Source organism: Hydra vulgaris, chromosome 09 (assembly GCF_038396675.1).
Source record: "Hydra vulgaris chromosome 09, alternate assembly HydraT2T_AEP".
Taxonomy (NCBI): Eukaryota; Metazoa; Cnidaria; class Hydrozoa; order Anthoathecata; family Hydridae; genus Hydra; species Hydra vulgaris.
In genome coordinates, this window is record NC_088928.1 from 30,701,508 (window position 1) to 30,717,459 (window position 15,952).

A 15,952-nucleotide genomic window follows, 5' to 3' on the forward strand; every position below is an offset into this window, starting at 1 on the left:
GTTCAAATATATCATTATAAAGTTTCAATTCTATAATTGGTGCATTAAAAACAATGGGCGACCAATAACACCTCCCTAAAAAGTACCTACTTTTTTCCTCCCTAAAAGTACCTACTTTTTTAACCTATTTATCTAACATTTTATGATATTTTTTTAACTTAGAGTCTCCTTTTATATATAATCAAACCATTGTCCTTCCATCTCATATACGCCGTCTGCAGACCCCCTCTTCCCCTCCGAGCGGACGTACTTTATTGACGATCCCTTATAATTTATCATGTATTAACCCTTTCCTGACGATTGACCCACACCACGGTGCATAAAATCTGTTTCTAAATGACGTGTGAACCACCTGGCGGTCCATCAATAATTTTAAATTTTCCTGAACATCTATAGGGGTTTGAGAAAACATTAAATATATACCTGAAAAAGGAATAATTTCTTAAGTTGATACTTCAAACCGTTTGTCATTTACATTTATAGAGCGATCAAAAATTAATTTTGAAAAATGGCTAAAAAGCGAACAAGTTATACCGATATGAATGAGATCCTTGATACTTTGTTTGATGATAGTGATGTAGATAGCGATATTGATATTGGTCTCGATAATTCTAGTGATTCTGAAAGTATTTTTGATTATGTAAATGAAAAGCTACTAACCTTGTCTGAAGATTACCAGTTCAAAATTTAATTTTACCTTCACCATCCACCACAAATACTCCTAAAAATCAAAATTTCTGCAATGATATTTCTTTATCTGAGGAGAGAGCAAATAATGACCTGATTATAGAATCTGAAACTGAAGAAAAAACTTATGAGGACTCATCTAGTGATATAAGTATAGAATCTGATGGTGAAAATGTTATGAAACTCAACAACTATCTTATAATGTTTCACAGCCCCAGAAGCGTGTGAGAACCAAAGATGGAAGTATAAATGTAAGTTCTTTTTATCGTGTTGCTATTGTAGATAGAGGTGCTTGTTATATCTACAAATTAACCGAGGCCAAATTAGGGTTAGGTTTCCTCGTGTTTATGGTGGTTGATCACATCAACAGTTCATTGATCGTGTTGTTCCTGATCAAACAGAATTGCAGTTAGAATGGGCGCATGTTGATGCTGATAATGAGGAAAAATCAAATGACACTTTTCCATTCTTTTCCACTGATGTTCTAAATGTTAGAATAGGTGGAGACAGTACTCTTGATTTTTTGAAGCTTACTTAACCAATCCTATTTTAGAACATATTGTTTCTGAAAGTAACCTATACTGCAAAGATTTTTTGAGCAAACACCCTGAAAAGGCTAATAACTCTTACCTTAAGAATTGGAAAGCTGTTACAGTAGTTGAAATGAAAACCTTTTTTGGTCTAATTATATTAATGGATATTGTACATAAACTAAATTTGAACATGTATTAGTCCACCGATGATCTTTATTGGACACCAATCTTTTCGAAAACCATGCCTCGAGACCGTTTCAAGGTTATCCTCAAATTTCTTCATTTCAATAACAATAATGATCCCAATCATAATCTTAATGATCCTAATAGAGATCAATTGCATAAGGTCAGACCATTCCTCAATATAATCAGAGAGCGTTGTCAAAAAGTTTACAGTCCGGACAACACTTGAGTGTTGATGAATCCATTGTTCTTTTTAAGGGCAGATATATAAAGACAAAAAGAACACGATTTGGAATAAAGGTATATGAGTTGACTACAGCTGATGGTATTACACTTGATTTCCTAGTGTACTGTGGTACTGGGATGTATGATGATGACAAATGTTCTACAATGCCTTCAAGCCAACGTATACCAATAGAGCTAATGGGACCATTTCTAAATAAAGGTCAATTAGTTTTTACTGATAATTACTATACAAGCCCTTCTCTTGCCAGCTTCCTCTTGCCAAGAAGGCTTATATCGGTGGAACTATCTTTGCTGTAGTGTTTTCGAACAAACCGAAAACACTATAGCAAAGATAGTTCAACTATCTTTTCTATAGTGTTTTCGTGTTTGTTCAAGTTGATAGATCAACTTGCAAAAGGGACTGCTGTTTTTTAAAAAACTCGCAGCGAAGACAATAAAATGTTAGCCTGCAAATATTGTACAACTAAAGACAAATCAGGTAACAAATAAAAAGTTGTTTACATGCTGTCAACATATCACAATCCAGTGATGGTGGAAGGAAAATCTGATAAAAATGGTAACATTATACTTAAACCATCAATGGTCAAGTCATACAATGTACATATGGGTGGTGTTGACCGGGTAGACCAGCAATTACATGGAATTCAGGCTCTTCAAAAATCCTATAAACGGTACAAGAAATTAGCTTTTCGTCTCATTCTTCAATGTGCTTTAAATTCAAAAATAATTTAGGCACGTTTCATACTTGGATTTTTTGCTGAGTAACATAAAGTTGGTATTTTCACTAACCCCTGAGATCCCTCACAACCCTTGTCTTGTTGTTGGAGAGGATTTTGATATGCTTACTGGCAGGCATTTTTTTTCAATGTTACCACCAGGCAAGGCAGGCAATAATGATAGGCACCACAAAAGATGTCGTGTTTGTTATACAAAGGGCAAACTGACCGCCAAAGGACATCCCTTGAAAACTGTTTTTGTTCGTTATTTCTGTCCATCACAACCCGGGTTACATCCTGATGAGTGTTTTCAAATTTATCATACTGTTTTGGACTATTCCTAAAAAGATATTATGTATGCTTACTCATACATAAAATGTTTTCTCAAGCCAAATGTGTATATATTTTTTTTAAGGAAATTTCCAATTTGTTGATATCTTTACAAAAAGCTAAATATCTTTTGATTAAATTATCAAACTTGTTTAATTATTTTGTTTGTTTGATCATAACTATAAATGCCTATCTTATTTAATATTAAAAACTATATGTTTATGAATTTATCTGTTAATAATTTAAGATTAAATTAAGAAATCATATTTTTTTGTTTAATCAATATGTTGTTTTTTCAATCGCGTGACTTTTTTTTTAAAAAAAAATGAGAGTCTATTCTCTAACAAAAATCGTTTGTTATTTTCTGACTAGTAGTTTTATTTTATGGCCTTTCAATTGTTCATCATAAAAATTCGTTATTTTACGAGCAGTCATTTAGATGGTTTTAACTTAGTCGCAAAAGGGTTAAAAAATATTTTTTGTTAAAAAATGTCCAGGTAAAGTATAATTTTATGGAGGTTGTTAATTTTACATGGTTATGACTTTTGAACACATAACACTTTTTTGAAAGGATTTTTAATATGTGGATAAACTTTTAATTTTTAAACAACTATTTCCCAACAAATTGGCTAATGAAATTGAGGGAAAGGGGAGTAGAGTTAATTTATTGCTTTTAGGCTACAAAATTTTTTTTTCTTGTGATTAGGGTGCTCCCAGAATTCCTACAATCTTATTACAGAGCACCACGGAAGAGCATTTAACTAAGAAGTTCAAGCCTCCTTTTTTAGGAATGTTGGTTATTGGGCTAGAGCCGGCTTCGAACCACAAACCTCTTAGTTCTTTTAAACTTCGTTTGATTATGTTGTTGTCAAATGGAGGTGAGAAGAGCTACCATTTAGCTCGATATATTGAGACTTTTCTTAATTTATTGACTGATTTAGTTTTTTATAGTTTACTTTTTTCAGTGATGGTTTTAATATATTGAAGAGAATAATTTCACTTTAAAAATTGCGATATAGTAGCTCTGCAGCTAACTGCAACTTAATGAGTCTATATCTAGTCATTAGCTACATATTGAATTATGATCACTAGTTGTATCGACCAGATGTTTACTGTTTTTTATTGCTTTATATTGTAATAAGAACTATGATAATAATATATATCATATAATAGCTAAGGTATAATAAGAAGTATAGTAAGCTGAAAGGAAATATAGTAAGTATTGAGTTAATAGTAAGTAAATTTCACTGATTATTTCTGGCTATTTGCTAGTTTCAATGTAAACAAACATTAATATCTGTTTATTTTCAACAGAATTGTTAATGATACTTAAGAATGAGTTAATACAGGTGATAAAATTGTTTTAAGTCTAGATTTTGCTAACTTATAGCTAACAAAATGTAGCTACATTTTGCTAGTTTGTAGCTAGCAAAATGTAACTCGCAATATTGTTATAAGCTGTTGCTAACAAATTTCTAACTTATTTAGCTGATAATTCCTGAAGGAAAATTGTTTTTTTTTTAATATGAGCTTCCACTTATAAAATGCTAATATAATCAATTGCAAACGCTGCAAGCTAGTTGTTGGCCAATTTTATTCCGGGCCAAATAGTGGAAAAAAACTGAAGCACCCAAAATACATACGATTCTTCATCAAAACAACCTTGTGCTAGTCATGGCAATTTTTTGAATAGCCTTGCATTAATTAGCAAAATCTGTTGCAATCTAATCCCTGTGTTAAAGCCGACGTCGGGCCTAGCTCGGGCCGAGCTCTTAACATCGGTTCGCCATCGGCTAAACTGTTGTGAATAAAACAGTATCGGCTGAACGTCGGTTATATGTCTGTTAGCCGACGAACAGGCTAACAGACATTCAGCCGACGTTCACCCGACGATCAGAAAATTTGGTTCGGTTTTTTATTTTAATGATGCATTATAATAAAAAACGGAATGCATTAGCTTGACATTAAATTTTAAAAATTGCAGCAAAGCTATTTGAAAGGCGAGGAACTAATTTTGATTTATCAACATTATTTAATACATAGAAAAGTTAATAATTTTGCTTGGTAAGATAATATTGTTTAACAATATCAATTTATATTTATTAATAATTTGTTTATTATTTATTTATGAATAGTTATTTCAATCAAAATCTGTCATATCATTAAAGTCTTTAATGAATTTTTTTATATTTTAAAACAAATTACTGTTTACCTAGTATATTGATGTTATTATTTAATATTGTTTTTTTAACTTAAACCTTTAACCTAACTTGCAATTATAAAAATAATATCAATATACTGGGTAAACAGGGATTTGTTTTGATTACAATTAAACATTTAAATTGCGAGTTTGGGATTTTAGTTTGATTAAAAATGATTAAAAATAATAAATGTGTTATACTGTTTCTATCCCAATATTATATACATTGTATTCATATTTTTATTGATATATTAAATTTTTAATATTTTAATATACTTTTTTTAGACGCTGCACATAGTGAATTGTCAGTTCATAAAAAACGTTTGAAGTTCAACCTATCCAATTTATTTGATGATTTAAATGAATATGAATAATTTATGTAAAAGAAAGATATTATTTTATTTTATATTTACCTATGTTAAAGTCATTTTCAGGCTGAGCTCGGGCCGACATTGTTCTATCGGCTAGGTTATATTCAACGAGTATATATTGGTTGAACGCAGGCTAAATGTTGTTTGGCCGACAATAAATAATTTATTGGCAAATAGTCTATTTATTTACAAGTTAGCCCACATTCAGTCGATTTTCTATGTATATTTATGTAAATATATATATATATATATATATATATATATATATATATATATATATATATATATAATATTATAATAATGAGGGATATAAATATTGTAGACCATTTATTTACAAATTAGCCCACATTCAGCTGATTTCCTATATTTTATTATAGTATATAATAAGATATAGGAAATATATATATATATATTATATATATATATATATTTATATATTTCCTATATATAAATATATGTATATATATATATATATATATATATATATATATATATATATATATATATATATTTATATATAAATGTATGTATATATATTATATTATTTTATTATTATACTGAGGGATATAGATAAAAAAATGCAATCTGTGCAAAATGCCGGTTGTGCAAAAAGTAGCTGATTAAGCTGATGCTGATTAATCACTACATCACTAATGTTAGCATATATAACTAACATAACTAGGAAACTACAGTTTGTGATTTGTATGCTGATTTGAATAAAATAACATAATTTTTATATATACATCAGCATACTAAGCGCAACAAAGCTTATATATATATATATATATATATATATATATATATATATATATATATATATAGATAGATAGATAGATAGATAGATAGATAGATAGATAGATATATAGATATATATTTGATAAACCTGCTGAATAAACTTTCCTGATAAATCTTTTGTGTGAGAAACAGGCTGTCGAAGAACAAAAAGTGGTTTTACTAATTTATTACTGCTCTGTTCTTCAAGAATATTAAGCACTCTATTTGTAGAATAAGTTATTAAATTTCTTAAATTGTAATTATTATATTTCTATTATATAAACTAGTTACATTTTATTAATGGCATCAAATCGTTCGGTTAAGCGAAGAGCAAATTCAGAATTGTCAACGTTTTTTACAACAATTCTTGGTAAATAATATTAAATTTATTTAATATCAATAAAAATTATTTAAATTATTTATATATAAATATTATGAAACTTTGAGATAGAGATACAGATTATTAAAGTTTTATATTATTATAGCAAAGTTTGATATCATTTAAAGTTGATGATATAAAAATATAATTTTGTTGTTTTTTATCTAATCTTATGTAATGGTAAAAGTTTATTTGATACTATATAGCTATAGTTTAGTTTAATATTTCATTTAGACGAAAATCGTAGTACGCAAGTAAACGGTGAGTTTTTATTGTCTGTGATAACAAATTAAACTTTTGATTTTTTCCACAGTTTATCTGGGTTTTTTCCTTCATTATATAGTTTTAATATTTTAATTAGATACAACTCGCAACACACAAATTGACAGTGATGACTTATTTCCAATCGATTTTTCTATATCTGATGTTTGTTATGATAACAATGAAAATAGTTTAAATTCTTTAGATTGTGATTTATATTTAAATGAAGAAGATTTTGAGCAAAATAAAGACTCCAGTGACAGTCAGGCTTCAGAGCCCAAATAAGACCTTAAAGAAAATATCCTAACAGTTGCAGATTATTAGCTTATGTTTTTTATTACTTTTAATATTAGTCATTGTGCAATGTTATATCTTTTTAAATTGTTAATCAAGTTTAGAGTGCCTGATGTTCCAAATTCTATTTATTTATTGACAAAAAAATCACAGTTTAAAAGTACAGATATTATAAAAAAAGCTAAAGGAAATTTCTTTCATTTTTCAATTATTGAAAATTTGAAGTATTGCATTGACAAAGGTATTTTTAATGTTTCATCGACTTTGTATTTTAAAAGTAAATGTGATATGCGGAATGATATTAATTATCGCGATATGAAAGAAAATAACCAAGTTATTTTATCACCTTTAGCTGCCATATCAGGTATTGGTTAACATTCTTCATTTCCTCTAGAATACCAGCATCTGTTGTGCCTTGGTGTTTGCAAAAAGTTATGTCTTTTCTCTTTTACATCAGTTTCTCAGTATCCACGTCTTCATTGTAAATTAAGCTTAAACCAAATGTCGCAAGTATCAGAAACTATGAAGAACTTTTCTAAACTTATTCCTTGTGAATTTCATCGCAAAATCAGACATTTATCATAACTGTGCCATTACAAAGCTACAGAATAACGTTTTTTTTAATTATATTTAGGGCCGTTTTTGTTAAAAAAGATTTTGCTGCCAGATTATTATGAACATTTTTTATTGTTACATTATGCAGTGTATTGTCTTTGTTCCAACAGATTTAATGACTATATGGATTGTGCTAAAGGTTGTATCAGTCATTTTGTTGCAAAATGTCCAGAATTGTTTACACCAAAGTGTATGTCATATAATTTTCATGTTTTGTTACATTTAACATATTTTGTTAATTTATATCAACAGCCTCTCGACTACTTTTCTACATTTTGTTTTGAAAATTATTTATCAGTTTTAAAACGTAAAACTAAAGCTACTTCTAGCATATTTCCTCATCTTTTAAGTAATATGAGAAATATCCGTAGTCATTCTATAAGTGAAAGAGTAATGCCTCTTTCTTTTAGTTGTAAACCGCCGGACAATTGTTGTATTACATCACAAGGAATTATTTTAATTACAAATGTTTTGAGTGGCCCAGCTATTTTAGTTTCTGGTTATATTTTAAAGCTACATAAAAATTTGTATACAATCGGACCTTATGAATCTTCTTCGCTTGGTATTGGTATTTACTATAAATCTGCAACATATGTAAATAATTTAGATCCAGTAAATAAGTGTATTTGTTATCCTTATAAGCAGAGATTTATCAATATTCCATATTGTAATTCAAACTACATGTCTTAATTAACATTACATTTATATTATGGTATATTTCTTCTTTTTTTTTTTGCTCTATTTATTATTTTTTTAATAATAAATTTAGATTTAGAATTCTTTTTTGTTTTTTTGTTTTTTTCACATTTTTGAGAGTAGTTATATTAATAAATTATAATCAAAATGTTAACAACCCATATTCCATTGAATTTCTAATTGGTTTAAAATTTTCTAAAACGTTATGACCTTTTTTTTAAATGTAGTATTGGAAAAATATCAATAAAAATGCCCAATATTTTGAAGAGCAATAACAATAAATATTCTCAATATACGGGTATAAAATATATTCCTGACAAACACCCTGTGTATGTGTATGTATTTATTTATGCCGAAAAAAATAGTTTATATACAGAATTTGTTTCTAAATTTTTTATACCTGATGCTTTCAATTGATATCTATGAAACATGTTGTTTAAAAGTTTAAAAAAAGTTTTTTATTCAAAAGTTATATTTGTATAAATATTATATTATATTTAAAAGTTATATATATATATTAGGGTGTCCCTAAAAACAACTTTTTTGAAAAAAATCTGCTCCCACCCCTTAAATGTGTTCTATATAATACGAAAACACTAGGTTTAAATTTTTTTTGAAAAAAACATATTTATAGAGGTCCCCCAAGACCCTTTAATATTTAACGGGTCCCTAATATTTTCAAAAAAAAAGTTTCTCAAAAATAAGTCAACCTGGTACTCAAATGAAGCGCAATTATATAAAAATTTCAAAAATAATATTCATTTTGAAAAATAAATTTGAAGTTTAAACTTATTTATCACAATTATCATGAAAAATTCACTTATTTCATTTTTTGCTAAAAAACAAGATTTTTACGTAGTAAAACCTAAAATAACTATATTATTTCAAAATGAATGTTATTTTTGAAATTTTTATATAATTTCGCTTCATTTGAGTACCAGGTTGACCTATTTTCGAGAAACTTTTTTTTTTTAAATATTAGGGACCCGTTAAATATTAAAGGGTTTTGGGGGACCTTTAAAAATATTTTTTATTCAACAAAATTTTAAACCTAGTGTTTTTGTATTATATAGAACACATTTAAAGGGTGGGAGCAGATTTTTTTCAAAAAAATTGTTTTTAGGGACACCCTAATATATATATATATATATATATATATATATATATATATATATATATATATATATATATATATATATATATGCATATATATATATGTAAAAAAAGCATGTCGGGTTAGGAAGTTAATATTAAAATTTATATTTTTCCATTCTGTTTCCGAAGAGAAACAAGTGAAAGTTTGAAACCAATCTTTATTTCAAAGAACAACCAGCTAAATTTGTTATATAACAAATTTAGCTGGTTGTTCTTTGAAATAAAGATTGGTTTCAAACTTTCACTTGTTTCTCTTCGGAAACAGAATGGAAAAATATAAATTTTAATATTAACTTCCTAACCCGACATGCTTTTTTTACATATATATATATGCATATATATATATTATATATATATATATATATATATATATATATATATATATATATATATATATATATATATATATATATATATATATATATATATATATATATATATATATATATATATATATATATATATATGTATATATATTTAAACAACTTTAAAAAGTATTCTACACAATAAAGTGCTCAATGTTCTTAAAAGAACAGAGCAATTATATATTAGCAGAAAATCACTTAACAAAAATTTTTTCCATTTGACACTGTGTTTCATCAACAAAGATTCATCAGAAATGAATGATCAAATTAATAAAACTTCAATTTATACCAAATATTAAATTACAGGAATATTACTAGTTCTTATGAAAAAGCCCCTAAAAATTTGGAAACGGCAATTAGTTTAGAAGCGCAAAGTATTGCTAAAAAAATAAATCTTGATAATAGAATCGAATCAACTGCCCCTGCCCAAGCTTTCGTAACACTAAAAGACCATAAACCAAATTTTCAAAACAAACTTCCTTGTAGGTTATTGGTACCCTCAAAAAGTGAGATTGGACATGTAAGCAAAATTAAATTGGACAAAATTAATAATATTCTTAGAAATAAATTAAATTTGCAACAATGGAAAAATACCACTGATGTTATAAATTGGTTCTCCATAATCGAAAATAAAAATGACTGTACATTTATTCAATTTGACATTAATGATTTTTACCCCTCAATAACCGCAGATATTTTAGATAAAACCATTGAATTTGCAAAAAGCCACACAGTTATTCCTGATGACACAATCCGTATAATAAAACATTGTAGAAAAAAGAAAAACATACATGACTGCTTTGATGTAACAATGGGCAGTTATGACGGAGCAGAAATTTGTGAATTTGTTGGACTATATTTTAGATTTGTTAAGTAAAATAATCAATATAAAAGATTTAGGCCTTTATCGCGACGATGGTTTAATAGTAATGCGTAGAAAATCTGGTCCACAGCTCGACAAAATTAGAAAAGATATTATAAAAATTTTAAAAAATATTGGCTTTCAAATCGAAATAAACATAAATTTAAAAATTGTGAATTTTCTTGATGTCACATTTAACCTCTCTGAAAATTCATATAAGCCTTTCAAAAAACCAAACGATGAACTATTATATATTAACATTAACTCTAACCATCCACCCCAAGTTCTAAAACAAATCCCGATTTCAATTAATAACAGACTAAACCAAAACTCCTCAAATGAAAATGTATTCAATTCCTCTAAACGAATATTTGAAGAGACCCTAAAAAAAAGTGGTTTTGAAAATTTTGAACTAAAATTTGACCCTGAAAAAAAAACAACAAAAAAACGAAATAGAACTAGAAATGTAATTTGGTTCAACCCCCATATAGCAAAAATGTTTCTACTAACATAGGAAAAGTGTTTTTAAAATTGGTCGATAAGCATTTCCCGCGTAATTTATTTAAAATTTTATGTAATTTATTTCTAATAAATTACATAAAATTTTTAATCGAAATACAATTAAAGTTAGCTACAGTTGTACAAAAAATATGGAAAGAATTATAAAAGGTCACAATAAGGCTTTGTTAAACAAAAAAGAATTCCTAAATGAAAAAACTACAGAAAATTGTAATTGTAAACAAAAAATCGATTGTCCAATGAGTGGAAGTTGTTTATCAAAAAATGTGGTATATAAATGTGTTGTTTCCTCTAAGAATGTACCTGATAAACAATATATTGGCATAACAGAGGGTGAATGGAAAAAACGTTTTGCCAATCATAAGCAATCTTTCAAGAATAAAAAGTATTCAAAAGACACCATGATGTCAAAATATATATGGGAATTAAAAGAAAAAAATATTGATGATTTTATACTGAATTGGTCTAACCTTAAAACAGCGCCTGCATATAACAATATTTCCGAAAAATGCATACTATGCCTACAAGAAAAACTTGAAATAATTACACATGCAAATCAAGAATGCTTGTTAAACAAAAGATCGGAATTAATTTCTAAATGTAGGCACGAAAATAAGTTTCTCCTAAAAAACTATAAAAATAAATGAGTTCAAATAATATTTACATTAACTACCCTTAAAATAGCTTAAATAAAAAAACATTTAAAAAAATAGCATAAATAATCATTTCTAAAGAATTCTTTTTATAATAGTGTCAGCAAATTCCACAAATGTGTGAAAATTTACAGTAGTTAAGACATTTGCAACTTCCTGTAATTTAATTTTTGGTATAAATTGAAGATTTATTAATTTGATTATTCATTTCTGTTGAATCTTTGTTGAGGAAACACAGTGTCAAATTTTTCAAAAAATTTTTGTTAAGTGATTTTCTACTGATATATATATATATATATATATATATATATATATATATATATATATATATATACATTATATATATATATACATTATATATATATACACATTGTATATATATATATATATATATATATATATATATATATATATATATATATATATATATATATATATATACATTATATATATAGTTTATTTGCATTTAAAGAATATATACAGAAGGGTGATAAAGGAAATACCAAAGTTACTCTTATGTAATACCGAAAAGAACAAGTTAATGTTGTGGACAGTGGTGATGAACAAGTTAATGTAGCGGACAGTGGTGATAGCAAGTTAATGTAGTAGAAAGTGGTGATAAACAAGCTAATGCTGCGGACAGTGGGGATGAACAAGTTAATGTAGCGGACAGTGGTAATGAATATTGTACATTTTTAATTTTGATTTGAGAAACTGAGACAAGGTGACTGAGTAAATAAGATAATCAAGAAGAGAATTTCATATCTTAATAATTTATTTACAGAAGAAAAACTTGGTGTGTCATTATTAAATTTTTCACGTGGAATAAGTTTTTGCGCATGACCTTTTGTAGAGTAGCGAGAAAGTGCAAATAAAATAGAAAAATGAAAGTGTTGAGTCTTAAGAAATAATCTTTAAAAAGAAATCTTCTACAGACAATTTTAGTAAAATATTTTTAAGCTTTATCTATCCGACGGTTATTTTTTAAAAGGTAGTGGTTCTACACTGATTAAGTAAGTACGAGAATGTTCTTTGTCTGCAATAAAAGAACAGTGATTGAAAAACTTCATATCCAAAGAATTATACCCAAGTAGCAAACAATATTGGCGCAATATTGGGGCGATATTGTCAACAAGATTTGCGCAATATTATAAACTATACTGCGCCAATATTGCCATGTGAATATTGGCGGTACAATATTGAGTCAATAATGTCAAGTCAATATTAGCCCATATTAGCGGTACATTATTGTACCATCAATATTGACCAATATTGGCAAAATGTTCACATTGTAATATTGGCACGATAATATTTGTAATATTGCACCATTATTGTAATTAATATCGCACCAGTATTGGGGATAAAATTCTGGCCAATATTGCCGTAATATAGTTGCCAATATTGTAAATAATATATTAAATCAATATTAAGTATTATTGGTTACTAATTTTTATTATTACAAATTAATAAAAAGCAATACCGTAAATCGTCTAAGTTTGGTCACTGAAGCTTTGAACATTTATTTATCACGCATAAATAAAATTTTTTTTTTTTTTTTCCATAAACATACAGAAAATTATATTGATAATTGATATTATAAAAATAAAAAAACGAAAAATAAAACTAGTACTCAATATTTAATTTAAAATGAAAACATCTACTTTGAACGAACTTTAAATACCATCTCATAAGTTAAGTTTTGTAATATTTCACTATCTTTTACTACCTTTGTCCTATGTACCATTTTAATGTGTTTTCTGTTATATTTTAAATACACATATATTTGTTTCATTTTGTGAACAATTATATTTTACCTTGTGTATGCAGTTTGATTTTTAACTTATTTTATATTTTGGTTATCATTTATCTTTTCAGTAACTAATTAACTTAAAAAAAACCACTTAATAGTAAAATGCCACCAAAAAAGAAGTTGAAGCTTACTCGAAATAAAGCTGAAGTATTTCTAGTAAATAAAGTTAAAGAAAATCTTGCTGTTTCTATTAGGATAGATAGACAGAGTGAGCTTCTTGGGATTCCTCATTTGAACTCTTGTATTAAAGAAACTCATAAGAATACAATCATACTTCTTCACAACTTCTTCATCAATCTGATATTTTGATAAATTGCAAGGATGAATTTTTGATACAACTTCTGTAAATACTGGTAATAAAAAGGGTGTGTGCATTAGATTAGCTACAGAGTTTGATAGACCCTACTTCTCCTAGCATGTAGGCATCACATCTATGAAAGGCATATTATTCACTGCTAGAACATTTATCTAAGCAGTGAAATAAATGACTCAGATAATCCATTGTTTAAGAAGCCTAAAGATATATGGAATAAATAGTCTTTTTTAGGATGAATGTGGGTCTGATTATCTAGAGTTCGTGGAATTGGCAACAATGGTTTTATCTGGTGATGAACAGTACAGACTAAGAAAACCTGGGCATGTACACCATGCCAGATTTATGGTAAAGGATAATACAACGTAATTCACATACTATTATTATAAAATAATAAGCTTTTACTAAAAAATTTGTTAATTAAAGGAAAATGGGATGTGAAATATAAAAATTGTGCCTTACCCATAATGACCTTTGTTTGCTTCCATGCATTGAGTATAACAAACATATTCTTAGACATTAGCTGTGTTAAGATTGTTAATTGACAAGGCGTTGTTGTTTGTAATCATCTCCTCCATCCAATTCAAGGAAGTTCATCTAAAATAAATAAAAAAACACATGTAATATAATTGGTTAGAATAAAAGTTTAATAGTTCTTCACATCTGTATGTTTTAAACAGGTTTCCATAATGTGATATTCTCATTAAAATATGACGTTATGGAAGAGTAAAAGCAATTGGTTACAAACAGATGCAACTCTATATTCATATTCTACTCCATATGTCAATCTGTATTGCAGATCAGTATTTTTTCAATAAAACTCTTATAAAGTTATAAAGTCAAAGTCTCCGAGGATAAATATAGTTTTGTTTTCTTTAGACAGTTTTGTTTTCTTTAGACAGTTGATATAGAATGCATTAAAGTCATCCAACGATATGGTTGGATGCCTGTATACACAGCCAATGATGAGATTAGATTTTTTTGTGTTTACTATTTCAATAAAAATGGATTCTAGTTCTTTTGCTTTTTATATAATCAGATCATTTCTTGGTTTATATGCAAATTTTTATTGATATACAATAGTGCACCTCCGGTATGAGATTTAGTTGGCATTTATTAATACCAAAACCCATTAAGAGAGATGTTGGTAGAAGGGGTTCAATTGCAACCACTTCTTTTCACGGTTCAATCTGTAAATGTTGAATTAAAGGATTTCATTACTTTTACATCTTCTACTGATGGAATCTGTTTCAAAATAAATTACAGCCACTTCTTCACGTGATTGATTCTGTAAATGTTGAATTAAAAATACATTTGTTACTTTTTTTTTTTCATAACTTAAAACTTTTGTTTTGATTTTTTTTTGTTATTAATTTTTTACAAAAAAAAAATCTGATTTTTTTTTTGGTAAAAAATTAATAACAAAAGGATGTCTGTTTACGTAAAAATATGCTCTTAGACTTAAAATAAAAAGATGCTACACTATTTCTATTAAAAAAACTGAAGGACATAATGAATATCCCATAATGTTATGCATGCATACAAATATGTAAAAATGTAAACATTGACCAATATTAACTATTTAATATTAAGCAAACAATATTCCACAAATATTGGCATATCAATATTAGTCAATATTGGCTTGGTAATATTGCGCCAATATTGGCATTCCATTATTAATAAAACAATAATGGGGTTATATTAGTATGTTAATATTGGTCGATATTATTATGCTAATATTGGTGCAATATTGTTTGCCAATATTGGTAAGGCTATATTGGCGTAATATTGCTTGACAATATTGGCGCTATATTGGATATCTTGGCCAAGATCGGCCAATATACCCAATATTGCGCCAATGTTACGCCAATATTGTTTGCTACCTGGGTATCGATATCTTGAATAGATTTAATAAATTCAATTGCTGTATTAATGTTTATTGAGTATGAATGTAATGGTAAAGGATTGCTCCCATTGCGTAGATAAAAAC

General features: G+C 27.2%; 1 long non-coding RNA gene across 1 annotated transcript; it reads left to right on the top strand.

Annotated features, from left to right (window-relative positions):
- The first annotated feature begins 4,480 nt into the window (after positions 1-4,480).
- On the top strand, positions 4,481-5,301 carry LOC136085077 (uncharacterized). The gene is made up of 2 exons (XR_010641055.1): positions 4,481-4,759; positions 5,181-5,301. It is a non-coding gene; the product is annotated as an uncharacterized LOC136085077 (long non-coding RNA).
- The last annotated feature ends 10,651 nt before the right edge of the window (positions 5,302-15,952 follow it).